This window comes from Castor canadensis, chromosome 1, assembly GCF_047511655.1.
Source record: "Castor canadensis chromosome 1, mCasCan1.hap1v2, whole genome shotgun sequence".
Lineage (NCBI taxonomy): Eukaryota > Metazoa > Chordata > Mammalia > Rodentia > Castoridae > Castor > Castor canadensis.
In genome coordinates this window covers 114,824,204-114,847,278 of record NC_133386.1, presented here as the reverse complement: position 1 = coordinate 114,847,278, position 23,075 = coordinate 114,824,204, and the positions used below count along the sequence as shown (strand labels likewise).

The 23,075-nt window shown below is 40.9% G+C and overlaps 2 protein-coding genes and 1 long non-coding RNA gene across 7 annotated transcripts in view; 1 reads left to right on the top strand and 2 right to left on the bottom strand.

Annotated features, from left to right (window-relative positions):
- LOC141422477 (neutral amino acid uniporter 4-like) overlaps positions 1–23,075 on the top strand; it is a 449,783-nt gene that overhangs the window by 272,964 nt on the left and 153,744 nt on the right. The window lies entirely within an intron of this gene.
- Positions 1–23,075, bottom strand: part of LOC141421463 (deuterosome assembly protein 1) — a 409,755-nt gene that overhangs the window by 273,833 nt on the left and 112,847 nt on the right. The gene's annotated exons all lie outside the window — the stretch shown is intronic.
- LOC141414199 (uncharacterized) overlaps positions 1–23,075 on the bottom strand; it is a 129,726-nt gene that overhangs the window by 100,812 nt on the left and 5,839 nt on the right. The window lies entirely within an intron of this gene.

Here is a 23,075-nt window from a genome sequence, read left to right as displayed (position 1 = left end):
TGACCCTCAGTTAGCTCACCTATAGAACAGGCATGTTAATGTTACCTTTGAAAAACTACTGGGAAACCATGTGTGAATGTGCTTGGTACCAGGTACACTTTACATATATGCAAATCTAGGGTCCAGAAAGGAGGAAAATGTTAAAGTACAAAAGGAAACAAAAGGTCGAAGATTCCACTGCATAAACGGCAAGGCTGCAGCCCGCAATGTGGTCAGGGGACACTGGCAGGCAGGCAGGCATCTGGGTGCAGTGTGCCTGGGCTGTGTGAACAGCTACAACCATCAAGAGGCCCCAACACTTCTGCATATGGATCTTATGGAGAAACTGAGTGAGTCGGGAGCTAAAGAGACTGACGAGAGAGGGAGGCAAAATAAACACAGTAGACAGGGGGCCTGGAGGCCATCTGCTCTACCCTCCCAGATCTGAACGACTGCATCTTGCTATAGGAAACAACCTGACTTTAGAGACCATGTGCCTGAAAGAGCAAGTCCTGTGTGACTGAGTGCTTTGCCCCTCATGGTACTTCTCAGTGGGTGGCAGAGGTGCTTTATGTGCCGTTTCCATAGAGAACGACAAACTTTCCAGAAGATTTATTAACTGTGTTCCCCGTTAGACAACTGGGAGATATGTGTCCTCTCTTGGGGTGGGCAGATCATAAAGTCACAGAAGTTGGGCAGAGGGACCAGAAAGGGCTAAAGCCAAACCACACAAAGTCTTTCTGGGATGCCTTCCTTGACCTCCTAGGCACAGGAAGTCCTTCCTCTTTGGGGAGTGTGATGCCACACAGCTTACCTCACAATCCCCTCCTGCATTGCCTTCCTTTCTTTTTCTTCCTCTCTTTCCTTGTCTTTCTCTCTTTTTCTTGTTCTGCCTCTCACTATTCACTCCATCCCAGTTCTCTCTCCTCCTGCCTCTTTCACCATCTCCTTCCCCCCCCTTCTTTCTACTTTCCCTTTCTTTTCTTGGTCCATCTTTTCTTCCCTCCCTCCCTCTTCTTTCTTCCTCCTTTCCTTCCTCTCTTATCCTCCTTCTTTGTCTTCCTTTCTTTTTTTGTTTTTCTCTTTCATCTATTCTCCATTAATGTTTTTTAAATATCTACCATGTTGGCATCCACACCATGTTTAGCATACACATATAATAGCAGCTGGTTTCATCTTCCTTTTTCTTTTTTTAGTCCTTCATCAAAAATTTTAAGTGTCTATTATGGTACCAGATACTCCCTATAAAAACTATTTCTTTCATTTCAATGCTAAAAACATTGACTAGAGCTGCTGTTCTATGCTGGAAACTAGAGATACAGAATTGAGTAAGATATAACCTTCACTGCAAGGAGCACATAGGCTATGGGGAGACCTATGTGTGAACAGAAAACAAATGGTATTGTGTGTCTAAGGCAGAGATGGAAGCTGTCAATGGTTCCACATAAGATACAGAGTTAGCCTGGACAAGGCCAGCAAAGATGGACGTTTCTTCTCCCACTGTACCCAGTTGTCTAAAGGTAGTCAGGTAACTGACTGAATTTTGGCCAAAAATACTCTCCACATAACCTTCCACATTTTCTCTCTGCCATCTTTGAGCTGGAAATTGAGAATGAGATAACCCTAGAAGCCACACATTGAAAATGGCTCACTAATTAGATAAAGTCCCCGAATGACTGTGTGGAACAGTCTCCCAACCCACTGGAAATCCGGCTTTCCATAAGCAAGTAATGCACCCACTGAATTCTTGAGGATTTTCAACTACTTTTATCTAACACAATGTGACAGTTCATTTAAGAAATATCAGGGACTTCTATCTACACCAGACATCATTCTAAAAATATATCTGGGAACAAAAGAGACAAAGATGTCTGACTTCCTGGAGCTAACATTCTTCTACTGAATACCCAGCACCAGAGTGAGGACTCAAACAAACATCTGTGGACAGGATACCTGCCAGACTCATTGAACTTATGTTTCGGGGAGAAAATAAGAGCAGGGAAGCTGAGAAACAAGAAAGCCAAAATACATTAAATAAATAAATTCATTGTGTTACTTGATCTAGACGACACTTCTAGAACGTAGCCTCAATGAATGGAAAAGCCTCCCTTCTCTTTACCTGTTTATTAAATATACACTCTGCCTTCTGCCCCCAAACTCAGACAAGAAGTTGTCTCATGGTGTGGGCTGTCACTTGGCAGGTGTCCCCAGAACCAACCTAGTGTCAAGCATTTCATAGGTGCGCAATAATTGTTGAATAAAACAGTCTTATGCATTAAAATGCATATGTTATGAATATCCTTTTATTGAAGGTTACTTTTTTTAAAAAGTACAAAATCAGTTAAAAAATATTAGAACTAAAAACTTATTAGAGAGAGCAGGTCTACCCAGGGGAAGGGCTGTCCACATCACAGATGGAGTGTGTGAAAGGCCCAGGAGTAGCACCAATAGTGAGTGCCGAAATGGGAAAAATTCTAAAAGCTGAAGTAGCTGTAGGAAAATTTTACAGAAAATACTGTTAATAATAACAACTCAACTTTTTATGACCTTGTAGAGTTTACAAAGCATTCCCACACCTATTACTTCATTTGACACATTTAGTATCTCTCAGGGGGAGTTCTTATTAACCTCAAAGAGCTTAAGGGATTTATTCAAGTCCAACAACTAATAATTAATAGACAGTCAGAATTCGAACTCTGGTCTTTTGATTCTGCATCTGGAATAAGCTGAGCTGCAAGGCATACTGAAGGGATTTTGCTAAGAGCAGTCATCCTGGAGAATAAGGTGAAATCGGTTCATACTTCGCTTAACATTTTCGGCAACCAGCTCTTCGCTGCTTGGAAGAAATTTCAAGCTGTCTCAAAGGAACCACCATCCTGCCATTCAGTTCTGGTGCTTTGCCATCTGATTATATAATTGAGAAACAGAACCCAGGTCTTTGACTAAATGGGGAAGGAAGATTTAAGTTTAATGAGTCAATGTGAAGCAAAAGGGCAGGTGGCAGAAGCATTCTTTAGTGCCTACCAAGTGATAAGGTGAATAAAAAGGAGACACAGTACATGCTCTGGAGAAAGTTTACAACATCATAGAGCACAAGTAAGAACACAAATCATACCACACTGAGGGGTTCACTGGTTATCATTCTAGAAATGTCACCACAGTCTGAGCAAAGCCCTGGTGACACGACCAACAAACTTGTATCTATCTCTCCTGCTATAAAAGAAAAAAAAAAAAAAAGGAGCTACCAATTTCAGAAAGAGTACTTGTGTTATCTGTTTGTATGCTTTTGTATGCTTCTTTTAACAGTATGTTAGAAGTTACTGAGTGACTATGATGAAACATGAAATCTGTTATGTATCATGGAATTGGCTACTTTGATTAAAGAGGAAATGCATGCTAATGGAAGAATTAGGGTGGCAGCCACCTATTATGACACTGTAGATAGACATATTCAGGAGGTTGAATATCATGATTTCTCAGGCCATCTAGCAACCAGTGACACTCTTCATGAATGAACAGACAGCATTCAGAACTTGGAGAGGTCACAGTTTGATCTCATGAGTACCATGTCCAAGATATTTCTGACTATCATTTCCCGAGTACAGACTATACCCAGTGTCAAATAAAGTCAAAATGGTAAGGTAAAATAGAAAGAAAATCACAGTCTATCTAGAACAATGATAAGAAAAATTCTAAAAATTTCCAACAATTTACTAAAAAAAGAATAAGTCTATTTAATGACTGCTAGATGGGCCCTGGTTTGAGGGTTTGAGTACTCATTCTTAGCTCTCTGATGGTAAAATGAGAGGTAGAAGAAACTGATGACCACCTCAAAATTTAATACTAATGACCTCAAGAAAGGCTAGTGATACTGGGCACCTACTTGAGGTTTTTGGTTTTTTGTCATTGTTTTTGGTGGCACTGGGGTTTGAACTCAGGGCCTCATGCTTGCTAGATGTGCACTCTCCCACTTGAGCCACTTCACCAGCCCTTTTTGGTGTTTGTTATTTTCAAGACAGGGTCTTGCAAACTATTTTTGGGGGCTGGCTTTGAACCTCAGTCCTCCTGATCTCTGCTGCCCAAGTAGCTAGGACTACAGATGTGAGCTACCAGCACCCAGCATCTGGGGGACTCAATATGATAAAACCTTACCCTGACTCCATCCTTCCTCAACTTTGTACTCCAACTTAGTCAACAAGCTTGTCCTCTTTCTAAGTTCTAACCATCTTATTAATGAAGCCAAAGTACATGGTACAATTTTCTCCTGTGGGTATTAGCCTTTACTCAAAGTTTCAGGTCCAAAATGCAACTGACCTAAAAACAAAATTGCACTTGCTTATCTAACAGAGACAATGGAGGAGAATGAGGATAACTTATTTGCATTTTGAATCTGAGTAATAATTCTGTGTTCAAAGAAGAACATGAGTATATTCCAAGAATGCAACACTATTAACAATGTCGAAATATCGTTTCTAGCCAACTATCATGCTGTTGTATGCCATATCTATCTTGAGAGATTAAGAGATTTTTATCAAAATAGCTTGATAACTTTTCTATAGCTCTGGTCAGATTACATAATTACATAAACTGCAGTCATGCCATAAATGTTATCAATATTATGTACATTCCAAGTATATTTTATTAAGGGCATTCTAAGTTTTCATAAATAATGTGACCTAAATGCTCCTACAGTTCACATCCAAGAGTGTTTTTAAACTGAGGGAAAACAGGCTCAACAGGACTCCCTACATCCCTGTCAAAGATGTTTTAGTCTTCTTGGGCAAATGAAGACTGTGCATTAAAGACATGTTACTCTTGACAGGAAAAGGGGTATGACCTTCTCATCAGGTAGTAACAACCTATTGGCCAACTCAATGAACTACAATTTGTAGAATATTTGTAACTACCATTTCCATTTTTCCAAACTTTTTTAACTCATAATACAATGCCCTGAACCGTCTGATGGATTACTCACAGGCAGTGGTTTATGTAATAAACTATAATGAACCAGATCCCTTTTGCTTCTCCTTTCTCATATTTTTCCTACTCACCTAATCCTCAAATTTCCCCATTGGTATAGGAGCCTCACCCTGAACTGATTAAAATGAACATCAGGCTCACAGAAATCAATTGCACAAATGTCAGACATGTGTGACATCTGAAGGACATGGGAGGCAATAAGTGAATGGATGGATGGATGGATGGATGGGTGGGACTGCTGTAGAGAGCCACACAATGTCATTTACTATCACCATGAAATTTCTTTCTCTTATAAACTTATAGAATCATCACTTGATCAATTTTTGATAACATCACCAAGAGATTACTACTACTTCTGTTATCATTAATTGGCAGAGAGAGTGCTGCTTCCCTTTATTAACCTAGCAAAGATGACCAGGAAAAACAACAACCAAGTTCATTCTTGGTTAAAAAAAAATGTTGATGGCATGGAAAATACATTTGAAATAAAATTTAGAAATTAGTCTCTTTTCAATTCACTGGACATATAAACAATCATGGGCAAATAAGTTAATAACTGTCTTTAAGATCAAATTTAATGCATCTTTTCCCCCTTTTTTAGCCCAGTCTGTGTGTGTTCCTTGCAGGAGATGAGCTTACTGGTCAGGCTTACTGGTCCTTCCCCACACAGGAAACGGAGAAACAGGGACAAGAGCTGGGAGTTCTGAGCACCAACCTTCTGACATTATGTTGGTAGCAGGAAATGCCACCCAAGTCTGAGGTTTCACGCCTCACTGCCCTCTCAATACAAAAATCCTCCCAGCCACAATGCACCCAGAAGATGTGCCAGTCAGCTCCCCTCACGAAACATTTTTCCCCTTGTAGACTGTGTCTACTGCTGTAGATAGAGGGGAACCAGACCCGATGTGGTTAATACCAGAGAAACAAAGAGTCCATCTCTAAATGCACCATGATGCTTTTTGCATTCTCTGCCACTTGCAAAGTACTTGGAGAGCCTGAACACATCCAGTTTCACTGGGACTCTGATGGGAGGGGTGGGCACAGTGGTCAGGCTGACCACAAAGCTAGTTTTTGCAACTGCAGCTGACCTCTCCTGTCATCCCCATCTCTCTTCCCTCTTCTGTTTCTAGAAATCACAGCTGCATACTCTCTTCATGTTGCAGAAGAGAAAAGGAAGTTTAGAAAAGTTTGGCAAATTGTCCAAGTTTATAGGACTCATTAACGGTGGCAGAGCTGGGTCAGTCCAGGACTGTACAAGTATGGTGTTTACAGTAAGGAAAAAAATGCTAGGTTTCAGACCTAGAGTCATTACTCCCTGGTTGAGGACCATGAAGAAGTAACATTTAACCTCCTATGCCTTCCCAGGTTTCCTCATCTGTAAAATAGTAAACCCAGCTACAGTTCACTGCTGGGAACGTGCCATCATTACAATACTTCAAAGAACTTTTAGGAGTAAAGAAAAGCATTGCTCTTTGTACAAATCATACTCAATAAAGCACACTCAGTTTCTTTCATTCCCTTAAAAACGCATTCAACCCCAGGTCTGATGGAAACCATAATGCAATCAATTGGGCACAAAGAATTTCTTACTCAACTCGAACTTGTGGCAGCAACAAATCTCAAGAACACTAACAGAATCAGCATTTGGTGTGGTTGCCTAAAAAATGTAGTTTGATAGATTCTCACATACTTGACTCATAGTGAGCCCATGTGACATGTCATAGATATGTTCTCAGGGATCATGATAAACACCAATTAGAAATTGTGGTTTTAAAATATTATTAGTCATGACAATAGGAATGATAATAAGCACTACCATTTTTTTTTAGCTCCTTGTCATGGACTAAATCTTTGGAATAAATGACACAAACTGTGGAATTGCAACAGTCCTAGAAAATTACAGTATTCTGGTTGCTGAAACTGTGGAAGGTAGAGAGACAATCAGTAGTTAAGGCCTTGACAACCTGTTGTTCCCAAACTTAACAGCTGTCTCTAACTCTTGCGCCTTTGCAAATGATCCTTCTACCTGAAATTTCCACCACCACCATTCCAACCTTCAATTTTCCCTTCCTTGCTTCTTATCTTTAGCAAACTCCGCCTCTTTCTTCTAGACTCAGTTCTGGCATTGTTGCCTGTAAGAAATCTTCCAGCATTGCATTCAGTGTAAAGTACTCCTTCCTCTATGACTTTCAATAAATCAAAAGTTATTTTGGGTTGTAGCCATCTTTCTCTTTGTTGAATCACCCTGAAGGTAGGAAGCTTGTCTTTTTGATCTTTTTATTCCCAGGATCTATTATGGAATATTGTACCTATTACTTCTAGCACAGTACAGGTATAAAATATATGTTAAATGAACAATTCATTTAGAATTGAATAATTCATTCTAGAATGAATAATGAATCCCTTAACACAGGTAGGACAGATTTTCAAATTAATAACAAAAGAAGGAATCAGCAAAGAGAACTAGGAAGATAATATTTTCTTGTTCTTCTATAAAATATTCCAAGATCTCCAAAGAAGAGGAGATTGAAGAGTATGTGTAACTTTTAGTATTTGCTTGGTATGGGCATTAAAAAGTAGATAAATGTTTACATTTCTAATGGGCCAGCTAGAGACCATATAATCTCCCCAAATTCTTTCCCTAAAATGAAATTCCCTTAAGTAGGTCATGACAGGAAAATTTATCTCAGTGGTCAGGTCCTCTTGCAGTAGAGGCAACTATAAAAATGTCCTTTTCTGGATGTGGTAAGCCAGGGTGGCTTGGGATAGTTTGGGAAGACACCATCTACACACCAACCACCTTGAATCTTAAACATGACCAAACTTTCACATAGTTTACCAGTGCCCTCTGTGGACCTCAAAATATTTGTAACAGTTATACATGAGATTTAATTCCACATTTACCCCAGAAACAAAAAACCAACATCTCCCTTCAGAGTATTTTCATTCACATGCAATTACAGTACTACTCCAACATGTAACATTTATGTAAAAACCAATTATGAATTACCAACAGTGATACAGAAAAATGAGAGTAAAAATGCCTCAAATATTGAACTCCTGTGATACATTTTAAATAAATTGAGTGTCCAAATCTTTGGTTTGTGTCCAGCTCTTTGGGGCACACTAACTATAAAAGGTAGAAATGGATGAGTAACTGGTAATCTGGGCTACCTTAGAAACACATGAGGATACCCCATATCAGGTCTGTGTGTGTACTTCCTTCAGGCCTCCCTTCATTGAGTGCTCATTCTGGAGAGCATTTAGGCAGTGACGTTCAGCAAGTCAGTGTTCAAATCCCAGACTACGCTCTTCTTAGATGTATGACTTTGGGAATTTTCTGACTCTGAGCATCCATTTCTCACCAGTAGAGCAAGGCTAATAATTTCTAGGATAGCCAGTCTTCAAGGTAGCCTCAATGTTCCCCATTACTTGGTCTTATATGCTTGTACAGTCTCCTCCTACATTTTACCACTCTACAGGGGTCAACCTGTATGAACATAGCAGAAGTGATAGTGTATCACTTCTGAAATTAGGTTACAAAAGACTTGGGCTTCTCTCTCTCTCTCTCTCTCTCTCTCTCTCTCTCTCTCTCTCTCTCTCTCTCTCACACACACACACACACACACACACCCTGGTGAATCCACATTGTAAGCAGCCCTACAGGGATGCTCGTGTGTCAGGCATAGGGTCACCCTTCAAGGATGGCAAAAGCAGCCCACACCTTAACTGCGATCTCATGAACCACCTAGCTAAGTGGCCCACCAGTTCCTAGTACTTAGAAACTATGAAATACTAAGTGATTGTTCTTTCAACTGGCTAGATTTGGGGGTTATTTGTTATAAAGCAACAACTGACTAGTGCAATGTAGATTATGCAGAATGATAATAAGGATTAGAAATACAGAACTATATATCAGATGCAGAGAATTTGTGTGGCATGCATCAGGCGCTCAAATGGTAGCCTGAAAACTAAAGTTATGAAAACTTTAGTTATGAAAACTAAAGTTATATTATTAATAATTACTATATTCTCAATAATGATTTTGTTAATTTATATTATAAATAATAGCAATATTTTTAGTTTAGATTAATCGTAATGCTTTTCTTTGGGAGAGAAATTCGCAGAAGGGTCATCAGTCTTGATGACAGATATTTTTCATGTTTACTGTTGTTAGCACCAGGCTCAATCTTAGCACCTATAGTTCTTCTGATGTCAAGCATTCAGGGGAACTGTAGAATATTTAGTGCAGATATTTAAAATATAATGGAAGAAAGAAAATTAAAGAAGACTGTGTTCTCTAACTGACAGATACTGCCTTTAAAAAATAATGACCTGTGCTTAGCTGTTACATCACAACAAGAGTATGTCACTCAGACCTGCCCAAGCTAAAGCACTGGACACAGAGGCTCCTGGTTTTAAATCAGGACTAACAGCTTTGTGGCCCTAGGCAAGTGACTTCACCTCTTTGAACCTCAGTTTCACTTCATATAAAATAGAAAAAATAGTACTTACGTCGGGTGTCAAAAGAGAATGGAATGTTTAGAAGGGTGAAGCAAAGTGACCAATCCACCCATGCAATTATTCTTAGCTTTCCTTCTGCTCAGTGGTAGAAAGTATTACTATATTAATTTTAGAGATGAGGTCATGGAAGCCCGTCATGTCAAAGACTTGCTCAAGGTAAGGAGAAAGCTGCTCCAAACTCCAGCCTTCTGATTTTTAAAGCACAGTCTCAACTGAAATGTAGCCCTTTTTGCATTTATATAGGTCACAAAGAACACATGCTCTGAAAAATTGCCCTGTGTATAATCTGTGGTGCTAGAAGTCAAAGTGATTACCTCTGAGTGGAGGTGTATGATTGTGGCGGGGGTAGGATTGCCTGGGGTAGGATTGCCTGGAAGGGGGCACAGAAAACTCTCTTGAATGATAACCTGCTTTAGGTAGTGATCTCACGCGTGCAGCCAAATGTTAAAACGAATATAATTAAGCACTTGTAATTCGTCTATACTAATTAAAAAGAATAAAGGAAACAGAAACAAAATAAGCTTTGGCCCCATCAGGAAATCAAGCTTACCCTCTCTGTTCTTCCTCCCTCCATATATGCTCATGGGAACAAAGACAGCAACTCAGGGTGAACAGACATAGTCTTCCACATACCACCATCCCCCCCTAAAACCAAAAACAAAACAGGAAATGACAGGGCAAAGGAAGGTGAACTCCTACATGGGCCAGACAACCTCCTCTCTTTCCTTCAGAGGTGGTCTGTGCCCACCCTCCAGAGACATGCTCCAAGCCACCCACATGGGCAGTTGCCTGACTGCCCAGGTGGAGACAGAAGGCCTCAGTCTCCTGGACTGTCAATCCAGCACCTCTAACAAACAGGAAATTCACTGGAGGAGGAGGGAGCGTGGAAGGGTCAGGAGCCTTCCAATCTTCTTTATATGGAGAAGAAAAACATCATATGTCCAGGTTAACTGTAATAATTCAAAATTGCTCAACTTCAGCTCCCGTTCCCATCCCACCTGCCTGATGGTGAAATGTATAGTGGACTCAAGGTTGGCTGAGGGCTCCACGTTTAGGCTGGATCTGTGCCAGGGTGGAGGTGGGCAGTTGAGTGTGGAAATTTTTCCTAATTTTTAAAATAAAACTCTCTCTGGAGAAGAGAGAAACAAAAGCCCCAGAAGGGAGACATTTTCCTTCTCTCACTCTCAGGAAAGTGGTATAGCAGCTGGCCTTCAAACATTCTGAAGGGGGAGACCCAGAAACCTTTGTACCTCTAGTCTATGAGTACCGTGCACTGAGGGTGGAGGTTGGGTGGTCAGCTAGATCTGTTCACCAGCTGCATAACTCACTCTTGTCAGATCCTTGCCTCAACAGAATTATAAATGACTGTACCATAGCTCTCCCAGTTCCCTGGCAAGCAGTGAAGACAACATAGGTGAAAGCCATAATGCCAAGCCCAAGAACCAGATCACTAGAGCTAACGGGAATCCATGGAATTACCCACTACAGCCACCTTGTTTTCCAAAGCAGAATGCAGCCTCGGAGGAAATGGTCTGTCAGCACACATGAGAGTTTTAACACACCCAGAGGGATCAGCTCCAATGGGGTAACTCCATATTCAAGGGCATCCCTGGGCATCAATTCCCCAGCAGCAAACAAATACAATGGAGGTGCAGAGACCAGACCAGAGAGCTGCAAGCAGATGACAACATCCCAACATGCTGCTCTCCCTGCTCTTTCTCTAACTGCCCAGGCCGTCCCTCTCTAGGGCACAGGCATCTGTGGAACAGGCACCTGTTTCTAATTTCCCCTTCTCCAGAGAAGAAAATGGACACACAAAGAGAGTAAGGCACTGGCCCAAGATGATTCAGCAGGTCAGCAGGAGAGCTTGGAGTCAGATGGAGCTATCTATTCCAGAGCCCACCCTTGGTCACTATGCTACCCTGATGCCTTACACTCCCTCCTCAATGAACCAATAAAAATAAAAATCCCCTGTACTCTCTAGGCATTCTTTTTCTCTGTTTGCTAGTACTTTCCACAGAGTCAAAATTGTGTAAATGCTTGTCTCTTTCCCTGGACTATGAGTTGTTTGCAGATACACTTCATTCCACTCTTTCACATTTCAATAAATAAATGAATGAATATGTCCATTTCAAAAGGGGCAACACTTTAATGTGAGAGAAAATAAAGATTCTTGGCTTGTGAATTAAGAGGGCAAACTAGCAGATCCTGTCACCAAATTGCTGCATATCCTTGAGTGGGTTACAATACTTATCTGGTTCTCAGTTTCCTCATGGCCAAAATGATGGGGTTAGGCTTGATGAGCTGAGTGCTCCCTTAGTTGGCACATCCTAGGTCTGTTGCACTGGGGGTAGGCCTGTCAAGCACTGGAAACAAGCAGTCTTTTTGAGTCTCTCACATTCATCTAAAGGAGCAGGTGTACCAGTCTAACTTTACAGAATTCCCAGAACAGCAGACCAGAATGCTAACTGGGGTGGGTGATGGGGGTGTGTGAAATGCAAGATAGTTAAGCAAGCTTACTGGCACACCCCTTCATGTGAGAAGCACCAGGAAAGGCACATCAGAGTGGTACAAAGGGTCCAGCTTCTTTCTGGGGTACCCTTAGCCATCAGACCATTGTGTCTGTGTCCAAGCCACAGAAATGCCCTCAAAGCAAGAATGGATTACCCCACGGGTGCAGACCCTGTGATATTCCTTCCTCTACTTTCGTCCTGCTGTCATTACCCACCCAAGCATTCCTGGCAATGGAAACAGGTGATTAGCAGACAGGTTAAAAGAAATCAGGAGCAGAAGCTGGACCAGTGCTTGGCATGTGTGTGCTCCTCTTCTCCCCACCTCCTCTATTCATCCCCAAAGTCTGCTGAGCCCTCAGAATACAGCTTCCTCATGGGCTGGAGGAAGGAGGATCATAATAGTGGGTTCACTCAGCAACAGCAAGACGACCTGGCATGAGTAATCAGTCAGCGCCGAAGCTGGTGAAAGATCTGATGGGGACTGATGGCCAGAGACAACACGGGCATTGCAGAGCCCCCACAGCAGAGGATGCCAATCAGCAAAAGGACTGACTGCCTGCGTTTCCTGGACTTTCCTCTAAGGCCAGCTCATTTCACCCAGTCATAACGTAGGTTTGAACAAAAGCTCAGGGCTGGGAAAGGAAGCTGTTTTGTCTTCTGCCCCAGGTGATAGGTATTTTTATTGGAAAGTGACTTCTTTTCTGGACAAATGTGTTATGTAGTGTCTTCGAGTAACTTTCTGCCTTAAAGAGGAAGGAACAATAAGAATAGAACAAGGTCCAGATAAGGGACAGAAAGTTTCCACTGTCATCACAGCAAATCAGAAACCTTCCCAACAAGTCACTTCAACCAAGAGACTCCTTAAAGACTCAAATGTATACATAATCATTTTTTGGCTTCAGCAAACAGAGTAAAATGTTGGAATATATTTTTCTCCAGAATAAAAAAATCTCAGTGTTGGAAGGACCCTCAATACCAAAAACCCTATCTAATCAATCCTTCTGAAAATATCTTTGACAAGTTCTCAGCATCATTACTTCCAAGACAGTAATTTTACTATTCACTCTTTCCGCCCTCCCCCCCACCCCCCGCCCCCGGCAGAAACTCTTCTTATTGAGGGCTTCACCGAGTAACTGAGTGGAAATTGACTTTCCAGAAATGTCTACCCATGTTTCTTCACTCCACACAAAATATTGTTAATTTTTAGACTATCTAAGAAGTATCTGAGGACAAGATTTGTGTTTTCATTTTCCAGGTTTAGCACCTTCAAAATCATCAACCCAAATATCTTGACATCCTAGCTGGTTTTCTCTGGACATGTGCTAGCTAATTTTTGACTTAAATTCTTCACAACAATGAGCATTCCTTCCATGATCTGACTATGCAAAAGTGGACAGGACTATGGTGCCTCTTCTGGAATGCTCTTTGCCCACCATTGCTCAGTTCAATCACAGCACACTTGGATTGATGTGGTTTGCAAACAAAATCAGATCCTTTTCACACATAGTGTGAATGCCAGTTCAAGCATTCCTCCAAAGCTTTCCTGTACAATTGACTGGTGAAACCAAAGTGCAGAATTTCACAATCTTCCCTATTAAGTATCTGATTGGAATCATTCAAACTGTTTGAGATACCTGGTTTCAAATACAACCATCCTCAGGTTCACATGCCTTCCAAACACTGTGTCCTCTATCTGATCACTATGTATGTCATCAAGTCACTGCTTTAGTGGATGGACAGAACAGGACAGAGGCCAGAGCTCTAAGGGGTGCCACTGAGGTCTTCCTTCCAGATTAACATTTTTCAAGGAATCAGTATTATTTGGTGCTGTGTCAAAGTCCTTCTGGGCTTTAACGTCCAACCCCTCCATGCAGTCTGGCCTTGGCAAAGCTGTTCATCTTTCCTGGTACACAGAACAATTTGTCTTTCCTACTAGTCCTTGCCTCTAGGTTCTAACCATGCCTCCTTTTGCCTACCTTTTCCTGCTTTTCACCTGCAAAACTCCTACTAATGTCCCATAATCTCACCATTCTCCACTCCAAAGGCAGAGCATCCTGTTTGACCTCTGTATCACTTAAAGTCCTGAGCGAAAGCTATCTGTCTGTCTCCCAGAAGACCACAGACACACATCTGTCATGATCTCCTATCCTATCCTCCTCAGTCTCTGCATCCAGACAGAAACCCCAGAATCTGACTGACATAACCCTCTAAGCAGCCCTTACTAATTAATTCCCTGAATCTGACCCTCAAATTGAAACCCTATACCATGTAATATTTCCTTAGAGCAGAAACCATGGCATGCCTCATTTGCCTTTGTACTGCTAGGTCTAAAAAAGTGTTTTGTGTAAAATTGAATCAATAAATGTCTGTTGAATGAATGACTTTGTTTACCAGAGAGCTAGCTTATAGAAAATGAATGCCCCCAAATTCACGTAAGATCCCCATACACAAAATAATTCTGGTGGTGACAAGAAGTGGCTTTTTGCATTTAGTATGATTAACATTAGAGAATAATCACTGACCCACTACACTTAAGTACACTCTTTACCTGACTCTGAACAGAGCTCCTTGAAAGAGCCTGATGGGTTCTGGTATCTGTGGCTTTTGTTTGATTCACATACACACAGGGCCTTAGGGGTCTGGAACCAATTTGACTGCCTTCCCAGCTTTATGTATCCTAAATACCTATTAACTTTTAGTAATTTTAGGAAGTCTGAATGCCAGGGTTGAAAATGGGTCTGCCAAAGTTTTACCCATAAGAAATCTGTTATTATGAAGATTGCTTCCCCATGGAACACTCCACAGATAGCTGTCTGAACTAAAAAGAAAAATTCCTAAATAAACTCATTTATTATCACACTACAGTGTTGTGCAAAACAGCCCTTGGGATATGTCTAGAGGCAGCTGTGCAAATGGAAATGTGGAACAAGAGCTGGCAGCCTCACTACTGTTAATTATTTAGTAATTAGCCCTTCTTATGTATTTTCACGTATAGAAAGAATATTTTAGGTCTTAAACTTAATCTGATTTCCAACATTGCTCTTACAAAGTCACAACATGCACAAAACAGAATATGCAAATAAGGAAGGTAAGAGAATTGAGACAGAAAAGTCTCTTTCATTTCCATAAGTAACTTTCAAAGACCTAAACAATTTCTAGTTGTAAATACATACCACAGTCTGGAGATTCATGAAGATGCTTTGTAAATTGGAAGTGGTTAATAGTACTTGGCTAGAGGTAGGTGATTAATAAATGTTTATTGGATGGGTGGATGGATGGATGAATGGATATGCAGCTTTTGTCTATGGAGTAACTAGAATATCAGACATCCTATCTCTTTATTCAACTGCCTGGAAACCAAAAAGAATCTAGCATAATCAGCAAGACATCCAACACGTCAAACAGAGCTCAAATTAGTAAACTTACCAGACTCAAATTCTTTTATAGGCAAAGTAGCTTTTGAAGAAACAATTAAAAGGAAGACTTTGGGTTCAGCCAACAGGGTTAATTATGATTACTGATTGGGGTGTATTTGCATAGCATGACTTTCATGAAGAATTGAAGGAACACACAGTGTGGTCCTCCCTACTCACATGGAGCCTATATTTTTCCCCAGCTGGGAACCTATTACCCCATCAGCTTCTAAACATATCATCCCCAGACTCACACTGGAAAAGGCCCCATGAGAAGAATATTTTGGCTTTTAGATGTCTCTGGATATTGTTCTGAGTAAAAGGCGCTAATCTTTCCATGCTTGTTAATTCCTTGGCATCGTTTAATCAGCATACTAATAGTCATAGCCAACATTATTAAGCTCTTTCTTTGAAACAGGCACTATGCTCAATGTTACATAAGCATCATCTTACTTAACTCTTAGAAGAGCCCTGTAGTCACTGCTATCTTTACCCATATTTCACAGTTGAGAAAGTAGCAACAGAGAACTCAGATATTTTCCTTTGTCAACAAGCTTACATGTAGTAGACCCAGCAAACTCTCCCAAGGACAACCCTCTGTTAAATGCATATGGCCCCTCACTCCTCCAACTCCTCTACCCATTACTACAATTTTTAAAAACTTTCTTCTCAACAAAGTCACTAACTGATTTTCTCTACCTTGGTCTCATGTTGCCTCTTGTTTCTTTAAGAGTGCATTAGCATGTCCCAGGTTTGTTCTGAGAGCTGTCCTAAAGTAAGGCTTTTTTAAGTATGAAAAAAAGGGGCGTTAAACAGCTAAGCACCACCTGTTCACCATCAAACTTTTCAGGGCCTTGTTCTGTTCTACATCTTTAAAAGCAGGCCTAAATATAATATGTAGTCTTTTTTTCCTAGTCCCAAGATTCACTTAATATTTTTATAATTGTATATATAAATATGAAATGTTTTGTAAACTTATTTGACCAGAGATTCCTTTGGTCACAGACTATTCTGAAGTCCCAAGGATACACATCATGCTGCCAGAAAGGCAGGTGGCCCCCACGTATGTGGCCTTAGCCTTCATCTCAGATCACAGACTGTCTCCCTAGTTGCCTGAAGTTTTCCATAAGTCATGCGCAGGCTCTTATTTCTACCTCATCTCACTCGCTCCCTCTCCCGAACTCTTTTCCTTTGACAAAACCACAACAGAAGGTACCATCCATTACAGATTTCTTTCCTGTTTTTTTTTTTTATTAGATTCATTCATAATATTCAGGTCAATTTTAGTGTCAGAAAATAGTAATTACTCCAGATTTGCTTCCTTTTGCTAGGCACTAAGAATTAAGTTATCTGAGTCAGGCATGGTGGTACATGCCAGTAATCCCAGCACTCAGGAGGTGCACGAGTTCTAAGCCAGCCTGGCCTGCATAGAGGGACCCTGTCTCCAAAAAAACAAAAGTGACCTGATTGAGTTCCTTTTTTTTTTTTTCCTTTCTTATTACTAGGAAGCAATAAGGCATAAATAAATATATTTTAAAGAAATAGAAAATAATCCTTTACTCAAAGCTGTGTTCATGCTCAACTCTAACACCTGACTTAAACAACCTATGGCTTCTATTTCTACCACTCCTGTGGCTTATTTTCTTTTAAATTAAATTGCCCTTTTGATATAAATTTCAGTATTTTAGGTTGTCAAACCTGTCAAGAGAAAGAAATAATGAATGAAGTTTTTCAACAAATGGATGTCCAGAACCTACCATGTAACATGACAGGCTTCACATACACTGGTGACTTAACTGATGGTGGTGTCCACTCTCACGGAGTCTTGTGAGGGAAACAGACAAGAAACAAACACAGACTCTATGACAACACTTAGTGCTTCTAAACAGAACAAAGCAGGGCCACAGTGGAAAGGGCTCTGCCTTCAGGTGTTCTAGAAAGGAAAAAGGATTAGCAGAAAAATGGCCTGAGCTGAGGACCAAAAGCCTACAGAGGCCAGACCCACAAAGTAGCAAAGCCCAGTATGGGTTTCACCCGTCACCCCTGAGCAAACGGCAGCCATGAAAGAGTTTTAAAGAAGGACGGCTCGTGCTGAGACTTTCGGTTTAGAATAAAATCGTTTCGGCTCCAAGGTGGTGGACGGATTAGAAGGAGGTAGAGAAAAGGATCTTAGCCCTGTTCTGTGCTGCAGGGCTGGAGGTGGTCAAGCCAGCAGCATTGAGGTTCAGTGACAATCAGTGCCTCAGTGCCAAGGAATGACAATGTTGCTCGCAATCAAAGGAGAAATGACAGAATACAAAAGGCTGGAGAAGGCTAAGTTCGGAAATGAAGCATCCACCAGCACCCTGCCACACCTTCGGCTCTCCGGGTTTCTGCAGGCAGACACAGCTGCATTCTCCATGCTGAAGGAGGAGGGAAGTGACCACACTCTGCAGCCCCAGAGGCCACATCACCTCGCCACAGATGAAAGTTTGAAGGTTGCGTGTAGAAGCAAGGTGAGGAAGCAGACATAAAGGAGAAAAAGGCAGAATGAAATTGAGCGAGATGCCAGAAGGGTCCTCAGAGGAAAGTTCTGGAAGCACGAGGATATCCTGTGGCAAGAGCCAGCCTCAGAGTGAGAGGGCTTTGCACTCCCCAAGAGCGGCCCACACAGCTGCCACGTGCATTTCCATAGGACGTCTTTGTGGCTTTGACATCTTCCTACTAAATTCACCAGATCATTGATGGATCATTTACTACTTTCCTCGCAAAATGTCTCCTAAATTGTTTCTTCTGCATAAAGGAGCTGATCAATTTTCCTCTTTACATTGGAAGTCTAACTCTCCCCTAAAAGCTGTTTCCACCAAAAATCATACAGGAAAACATAGATGTCTCCTCTGGCCTGCAATGAGAAGCTGTGCCCTGAGTCCTGCCACCGTCCATGCATTTCTCCTGTGCCACACTTGGTCCCACTTGCCATAAACTCCTCCCCCTGCTACTGCTTACAAATCCAATCCTTTCAGCATAGCTTTACAAATGAAGGAAGAAAACACGATAGGTTACAATGTAACGGTTGCAATATCAGGTGATGTGAGTTCTTTTTTTTTTTTCTTTTACTCATATGTGCATACAATGTTTGGATCATTTCTCCCCCCTTCTCCCCACCCCCTCCTTTACCCCCCCACCCCTTCCCTCTTCCCCCCACCCCCTCGCTACCAGGCAGAAACTGTTCTGCCCTTATCTCTAATTTTGTTGAAGAGACAATATACGCAATAATAGGAAGGACCAAGAGTTTTTGCTAGTTGAGATAAGGACAGCTATACAGGGAGTTGATTTGCATTGCTTTCCTGTGCATGATGTGAATTCTTACGTCCTTCATACAGATGAGGAAATTGAGGCTTAGATCAAGCAGTCTACACCAGTCACGCATAAGTGGCAGAGCCACAATTTGAATCTCTGTCAATCTGGTGTTAAAAGACCTGTTTTTAAGCAGGATGGCTTTCCACTCCAAGGAATCTTGCTTTCCACTTAGCAATTTTTCTCTCAACTTTGGGCAGAGCTATTAACTCTTTGGGTCTTGGTGGCTGAATAAGAACAAAACTGGAGGTCACTGATCTTTCCACTACATCAAGCATCGGAAAGGAAACGGTCCGCTTCACCAGAAGCTGGACAGCTGAAATAGAGAAGTCAGCACTCATCCTTGCACGCCCTCATTTTCTAAGAAATTCTTTTCAGAAGTAAGAAAAATAAATACTATTTTCATTGCAGGAAAGAGTCATTGCTTTCTAAGCCAAAGCTAGCTATTTACGTTTTTCTGGCAACCTCAATGCAATGACAAGTGACACATGAGATTCTTATTGGATGAGCTTTTCAGTCTTCCACTTGGTGTATTTTGGGTTTAGAGAGTGAGGCTGTGTGGCATGACCTCATTTCTGGATGGCCAACCTAAAATATAGCCTTGAAACTTCAAAGAAAAAAGAAAGAGCTCACACACACACACACACATGCACACAACACACGTTTGCATGCACACACACCCTCTCATGGAAACAAACATATTCTGTTTCACAAGAACAGTTTCCAATTTGCAATTTACACTTCCACTGAATCATCTGAGGTAATATCGAGACCACTTTGCAAATTCACCATGCCCCTTACATCCAGAAAAATGAGGCAGTTAAAATTTCCCTTTTCCCATATAATCTCTTTCTCCCTTTAAGCAGTTAGATGGAGATAGCTTGAGAGAGGGAGCAGATATTTTGGAAATCACAGTTGATGAACTGCAAACGTGTGTAAGTGATGCCCAGGGTGGGAGGGAGTGAAAAATGAAATTCTTCTTTGAAAATAGTGCACATGTCCCAGGAAAATCAGCCACACACTTTTTATGAAGCAACAGACTAGTGCTTTCTTTATATGTGTGCCAAGCAGCATTCCTGGGTAACAGTTCCATGTCTCATGAGGTGTAAGCCACTTCACTCCATCTTATTAGAAACATTCAAAACAAGGCACGGATTTTGAAACCCGTAAAATTTATGGAATTCTAAGCACACCAGAGGCAGATTGGAGTAGGGACTCCCCTATTTAACTGGTTTTAATTTACATTCACTTTAGCAGTTCAACCCACCTTGATTTGAAAACGTTAATGACTATAGCCATTTTAAAAAATAGTCTAAACTCACTTGTTTAAAGCTTTAAGGACCCAAGACAAATGAATCCCAGAGTCCCAGGAATACTGACTCTAACCTTTGTCACCCACCTGATTACCTACTCACCTCATAGACCATTTGAAAGACTAGTGGACAATGGAGTTACCAGCCCAAATATTCCTTAGAAATTCTTGACAGCAATTAATGAGGAGAGAAGTGATCAAGCAAGCCAATTTATCCTGAAGCACAAGTAAATTACACAGTGCACAGTGGCAAACGATACATCCTTCACAGAACAACCAGGCAAAGTACCCCATACACTTGTGGGCACACGGTTTGAAATAACATTGAAAAGCTTCATTTTCCACTACAAGGTAAGACTCAAAGGGAAAGCTCAATTTAAATATTTATTCTTTTATGTTAGCAGTGATTATCCATGTGGCATACAAGGTAGAGTTCGAAAATCAGAAGCAAAAGCAAAGAAGAGTGAACCATGGCTACTGCCCTCAAGAATCTTAATTAGGGCCACAAGATTCAAACGATGTTATACTCTCATGCACTTACTACAGATGAGGAAACAGATTCACCTTTAAACCTCAGATTTAAACATAGCCCTGGCCCATTGCAAAGTTCAATGGAAAAGTGAACCGTGCTTTAGAGAGTGAGACATGTTTTTCCTTGTAAGTTCAGTAAAAACTAACATGGCAGGCTTATTTCCTTCCAGGCAATGTCATAAGCACTTGACACAAACTAATTCATTTACTTCTTATAATAACCTATAAATAAGTACCGTGATTTTTTCCCATTTTACGGATGAGGATACTGAGGCAGAGAGGAGTTAAGCAATTTGTCCAGGGTCAAGCATTTCATAAGTGGTAAGTCTGATTTCAAATGGAAGCAGCTGACTTCAGATCACTCTCATTGCCACTCCACTATCCACCTAGCTAAGTGTGGTGGGCCAAGAAATGCTTGTTACATTAAGAGGATAATAACGTTCAGACAAAAAGAGAAATTCTCTGTGCTCATTAGGTGATATCTGGGACATTTCATTCAGGTGTTTTTTTTTTTTTATAGCATTTTAAGAAAAACATTGACACACTGAAACTTATCCAGTGGAGAACAAGAGGAGAAAAAAGTCCAAACATGTCCTAAGAGTACAGAGTAATTGGGACTGTTGGCTGGACAAAGAAACTTCAAGGGCGCACATTTATCCTTTTCCAAAAATGTCAAGAAGATCCTAAGCACCCTAAGATGAAGTGGGAAGCAGCCCTGGGACCTTCTCATTTGTCACTCATCTGCTCATCCATTTATACTGAGTGGCCAATATGCACCAAATGGAAGGAAATCTCCCTAGCTTAATAGCCCTTGTGTTTCAGAAGTGGAAGTATTGCTCACTCAACAGTGAAATCCCTTTTCTGGCATTTCTCCAGCAGAGGTGAGAAGAGCAGATAGCAGAGACCATTCCTGCACTGGGTGGAAAGGTAGGTGGGTAACCTGTGAGACCCTGCGAATAAGCAGATGCTACAATCCATCTATCCTGTCCTGCTCTACCACTGACAAAAAATGCCATGAAAATCCTCACAGATTACAGCTCTTAATCATCTTTAAGAGGCGAAGAGAAGCAGCCTCTAAAAAGAAGAAAGAAAATGAATGTTTTAAGTAGATTTTCTATTGAGAATCTGACAAGTTTGAACAGCAGTGAAACACACCACACTTTGAGAATAAGCCAAAACAAGAGAGTTCTAAAACAAAAGGTAATTATATAGAGAAAACACAATTTCTCACCTCCGTTTCCTTTTCCTCAAGTTCCTCTTTCATTACTGAAATCGTGAACATATCTAATTAGCAATTATCTTACTCTCAGAGAATGCCTTGTCCATGTTTTTTGTTTTGTCATCAACAAAGAAATTGTGGTCTCAGCATCATGGTTTCCCCCAAAGGGCAGGACAGGGCCCAAGTCCCAGTAGCAACCAGCACTTGTCATTGGCTCCTCCAGTAAAATATCTTCCAATTTCTGAGTCAAGAGAGGGATCTGAGGTCAAGATCAATAAACACATTCCAGAATAGGAGCACTTCCAAGTGAAGAGACCAGTCAAAACCAGTGCAATGGTATGAAATTTAAGACCAACAATACTTCCCATGAATATGGCATTCTTTATTAAAATTAAGTATTGCTATTAGTATGGGTTTTTTTTAACATTTAAAAATTTTTTTTCTTGAACAATGGATTACCGAGAAAAAAAGATATAGTAAAATCTTGTGCTATTTCAAGCATCCTTTTTTAGATAGGGTTACGAATTTTCCATAGACAGTATATTTCTGGAACCAATTCTGGGAGGTTTTATAAAACATTTTCTTTTGCCCCCATCAATGGCACTAGGAGATTTGTATGGATGAGTGTAAAATTGGAATTAGTCTACCAAAATATGGTAATGTTATTGTCTTGTCAGAACAAGTCTCCAGTCCACACTTGCTCACTTCTTCTGAGTATTATTACTTCACTGTAAGTTCTTGTTGCTCAAGTTTTTGGAGAACTGAGAGTGGATCGGGGAATACCCCAAGAAAGGAAAGAAGGTCTCCCAACAAAACATATATGTTGTTCTGCAGTTCACAATATTCTTTGAAAAACAAACATCATTCAACCCTAGCCAGGATCACTCACACAGGACCTTGGCCCTGAATCAAAGAGTGAAGTTCAGAAGAAGATAAAAGCGTGTATGCAGCATTTTGTGAAGGCAGTTCAGGGTGTGTCTCTCCCATCACTCACTATCTTGCCAATATAGAGAAAAAGAAGGACAGGGGTGGTGGGGGTTGAGGGTTACCTCTCTACAGTAACACTGTCTTCAAAAAACTAAATCACAAATGTACCCTGATCATTTGGAGAAGGTAAATGATCTCTCAGATCATCTTTGCCCATCCTCTATTGTCTTTCTCTAGGTTTGAATCTTAGATCTTTTATGATCTTTTATGAGGGATGAAGGAACCAAAACGATTATGACTAATGAAGTGTAAGATATTTATGTCTCCATTAGCGCCACTAA